At 48.5% G+C, this 4,320-nt stretch overlaps 1 non-coding gene across 1 annotated transcript; it reads right to left on the bottom strand.

Moving 5' to 3' along the window:
• Window positions 1–217: 217 nt before the first annotated feature.
• TRNAE-CUC lies at window positions 218–290 on the bottom strand. Its single transcript has one exon. It is a non-coding gene; the product is annotated as a tRNA-Glu (tRNA).
• Between the last annotated feature and the right edge of the window lie 4,030 nt (window positions 291–4,320).

The raw sequence follows: 4,320 nt of genomic DNA, 5'->3' as shown, positions 1-4,320 counted from the left end.
ATGATCTCGTGGTCTGTGAGTTCGAGCCCTGCGTCGGGCTCTGTGCTGACAGCTCGGAGCCTGGAGCCTGTTTCAGATTCTGTGTGTGTGTCTCTCTCTCTCTGCCCCTCCCCTGCTCATGCTCTGTCTCTCTCGCGCGCTCTCTCAAAAATAAATAAGCATTTAAATAAAGGAAAACTATTTTATTTTATCTTACATAGGCTTCAGGCCAGCACAGAGTCCAACGTGAGGCTTGAACCCACGACCCCGAGATCGAGAGTCGCATGCTCTACCAACTGAGCCAGCCAGGCACCCCTCGAGCAATGGAATATGATGCAACTGATAAAAAAAAAAAAGTGGGGCTGGGGCACCTGGCCGGGTCAGTTGGTGTAACATGTGACTCTTGATCTCAGGGTTGTGGGTTTGAGCCCCACGTTGGGTGAGGAGACCACTTAAAAAAATCGAACAAGGCAGCTCTTGATGTTCTGATATAAAACAATCACCAAATATCTACTTTAAGGGAAAAAAGGTGCAAGGCTGTGAGTATAGTCACTACCATTGTGTGTGTGTGTGTATGTGTGTGTGTGTGTGTGTGTGTGTGTATTTTTAAGTGGTGGTGGAAGAATATATACCCATGTTTGCTTGTAAATGCAGAGGGTATTTCTGGCAGGACACAAGACCTGGAATGAGTCTTCCCAGTCTTCTTCCTGGGAAGAAAAGAAGGTGGCTGTATACCAGGCAGGAAGACTCTGCTTTGTGGACCCTCATATTCCTCTCGATGTGTGAACTATTTAAGCATTTAACTTAATTCAAAAAATTAAATCACATATTTTAAAGTTTATTCATTTTGACAGAGGGAGAGAGAGACAGACAGAGAGAGAGAGAGAGAGAGAGAGCATGAGCAGGGAAAGGGCAGCGAGAGAGGGAGAGAGGGGGAGTCCCAAGCAGGCTCTGCACCAGCAATGCTGCGCCCGACACGGGGCTTGAACCCACAAACCATGCGATCATGACCTGAGCTGAAACCAAGAGTCAGACACTTAATGGAGTGAGCCACCCAGGCGCCCCGAAGATAGAAACAAATACAGTCGGGGGAGGGGTCAATAATCATAATCACCGCTCACATGGGCTTGCCCACTGCTCACAAGAGCCCCACAGCCAATACCTCTCTTGTCACAATGAAGCTACCAGGGAGGCATCCTTACTATCCCATTTTGCGGATGAGGAAACTGAGGCTTAGAGAGGCGAAGGAAGGAAGGAAGCAGTGGCACTTGGATGCAGACCCAGGTGGCCTGGCCGCCCACTGTGATACTGCCTCCTGCGCACTGCCAGTCCCCGTCCCCCGCAGGGATCGTGATGGACGTGGGATGCAAGCCCTTTAAGAGTCGAGAGTGCCCTGCCAATCTGGGCAGAACCGCACCACAATGCATTTTGAAGCTGTGACAGAGCGCACTTCCCAAAGATGGCCCCACAATGACTCCCACCCATATGCCCTCCTGCATGTTTCCCCGGGAAGAGGTGGGGTCTATTTCTCCACCAGCCTTCAATCCGGGTGCTCAGGGACTACGTGGACCAACGCAACGTGGCAGGAGCGAGGCTCTGTTAGCTCCCAGTGTAGCCCTGAACCAACCTGCATCTTCGACTCCCTGCTACCCATCACTGCTCTGGCTGACAGCCGGCACCAACCAGCACCAACGAGCAGCCTTGAGAGAGAAAGCAGTCCTGGGCTTCCAGACCAGTCAGGCCTTCAGAAGACTCCAGGTCCGGGCAGCAGTCTGACTGCAGACACACCAGAGATCGGGAGTGAGAAAACCACCCAGCTGAGCTGAGTCAACCCACAGAGTCAGGAGACCACGTAACACATTTTGGTTTGAAGCCACTGAGCTTTGGCCTGGTTTGTCATCCAGCAGTGGATAACCAGAATGGAGGCCCTACGGTGAGCCTGCTCTTCTTGCCACCCAGTTCTTGGCTGCGGCACTGTTGCACTGTAGTGTTCGATTGGCAGAGGGGAGGAAGAGAGGCAGAGACCCTGGACGGCTCCTTGGTGACAGCCTCCAGCGACGACAGCCATCAGAAGCTCGAAGCTCAAAGCTCGGCTTGAGTGTCGTCACACCTCCACCTCCTTGTCTGTCTCAGTCTCTCCTTTTGCTCTGATGGCCTGGGAGGCGCCAGCAGCACCATTTCCGGTTGTGCTGACAATGTGCCCTGCTGCCCCTAAGCCACGTGTCACCACTTCATAGCACCGCTCAATCACACAGTGGGGCACAGGCTACTCTGTCGGGTATCTGTCTCCTGGCAAAATTGGGAGCTCCTTGGAACTTGGCTCACCCTCAGTGTAGAGTGGGACGGCTTGGCCCCATCATCTGGGCCCCGGACCCTTCTCAGTCCCGCATTGTTTCTCTCTTACTCTCTGCCTCTCCGTCTGATAAGGTTCCGTGTGGTTTCACTCACGGACTCACTGAGAAACAAATACAGACCGGCAGCATTCTATCCAAGCCATACTTCATTTCTTCATTCATTCCAAGTATGGAGGGCCTATTGTGTCCCAGGCACTGTTCTGGGTGCTGGGAATACAGCCATGAGCAAGTGAGGCAAAATCCTTGCCCTCCTGGGGCTCCCAGCCCAGTGGGAAGAGAGACAATAAGCAGATAAACAAATACACAGTCATGTCAGGTGAGTGATGGTACTATGGAGAATAATAGGACCTGAGAGTTAGATAATCTTTAACAAGGATAATCTTTAATAAGGAAGATCAATGGAAGTTCCCAAAAAGTCATCAAAACAACATGAAAATGACTCAAAGAAAGAATCGAAACTTCTTCTTTTTTTTTTTTTTTTTAATTTACTTACTTATTTTCGTCAGAGAGAGAATCCCAAGCAGGCTCTGCACTGTCAGCGCAGAGCCTGACTTGGGGCTCAAACTCAACAACCGTGAGATCACGACCTGAGCTGAAATCAAGAGGCAGATGCTTACCTGACTGAGCCACCCAGCTACCCCAGAATCAAAACTTCTTGACAAAATTCACACCTGCAAAATCTGATCAGGGAAATTATACTTGGTAAAAATAGGAGCACAAAGAAAATTCACAAACATAGGAGCTTTAGATAGTAACACCTGGTGTGTACTTTCCTTCCATTAAAAAAAAGTCAATAAATCACATGGAAGGGGCGTCTGGGTGGCTCAGTCTGTTAAGTGTCCAATTCTTGATTTTGACTCAGGTCATGATCACATGGTTCGTGACATGGAGCCCCGCTTCAGGCTCTGTGCTGACAGCGCGGAGCCTGCTCAGGATTCTCTCCCTCTCTCTCTCTCTCCCTCTCTTTCTCTCTCCCTGCCCCTCCCCTGCTTGTACATGCACGAGCTCTCCCTCTCTCTCTCTCTCTCTCTCTCTCTCTCAAAAATAAATACATAAACGTTAAAAAAATAAATCACATGGGATTTTTAAAAAATTTTTTTTTCAACGTTTATTTATTTTTGGGACAGAGAGAGACAGAGCATGAACGGGGGAGGGGCAGAGAGAGAGGGAGACACAGAATCGGAAACAGGCTCCAGGCTCTGAGCCATCAGCCCAGAGCCTGACGTGGGGCTCGAACTCACGGACCTCGAGATCGTGACCTGGCTGAAGTCGGACGCTCAACCGACTACACCACCCAGGCGCCCCGGGATTTTTTTAATTACTCAAAAATAATTGGTCCTGGGGCACCTGGGTGGCTCAGTCGGTTAAGCATCCAACTCTTGACCTCGGCTCAGGTCATGATCTTATGGTTTTGAGATCAAGCCTTGCATTGGGCTCTGCACTGAGCATGGAACCTGCTCCGGATTCTCTCTCTCCATCTCTCTCTGCCCCTCCCCCATTTATTCTCATGCACTCTTTCTCTCTCAAAATAAATAAATCAACATTTTTTATAAAGGCATAAAATAAAATAAAATAAAATAAAACAAAACAAAATAAAATCTTGAAAAATTTTTTCCAAGGGACTCCTGAGTGGCTCAGTTGGTTAAGCATCCAACTTCAGCTCAGGTCATGATTTCACGGTTCGTGAGATCAAGCCCCACATCAGGATCTGTGCTGACAGTGTGGAGCCTGCTTGGGATTCTGTCTCTCTCCCTCTCACTCTGCCCTTCCCTGACGTGAGCTTTCTCTCTCCCTCAAAATAAATAAATGAATTTTAAAAAATAAAAAATAAAACTTAAAAATTTGTTTTCCAAAAAAATATTTTTCCAACTTAACTATTTTGTTAAACCTTTTTTTTTTTTTTTACAGTTTATTTATTTATTTTGAGAAAGAGAGTGCATGAGCAGGGGAGGGGAAGACAAAGAGAATTCCAGGCAGGCTCCTTTCT

Source organism: Prionailurus bengalensis, chromosome B2, assembly GCF_016509475.1.
Source record: "Prionailurus bengalensis isolate Pbe53 chromosome B2, Fcat_Pben_1.1_paternal_pri, whole genome shotgun sequence".
NCBI classification, from domain to species: domain Eukaryota; kingdom Metazoa; phylum Chordata; class Mammalia; order Carnivora; family Felidae; genus Prionailurus; species Prionailurus bengalensis.
This window is presented reverse-complemented; position numbering and strand designations above follow the sequence as displayed.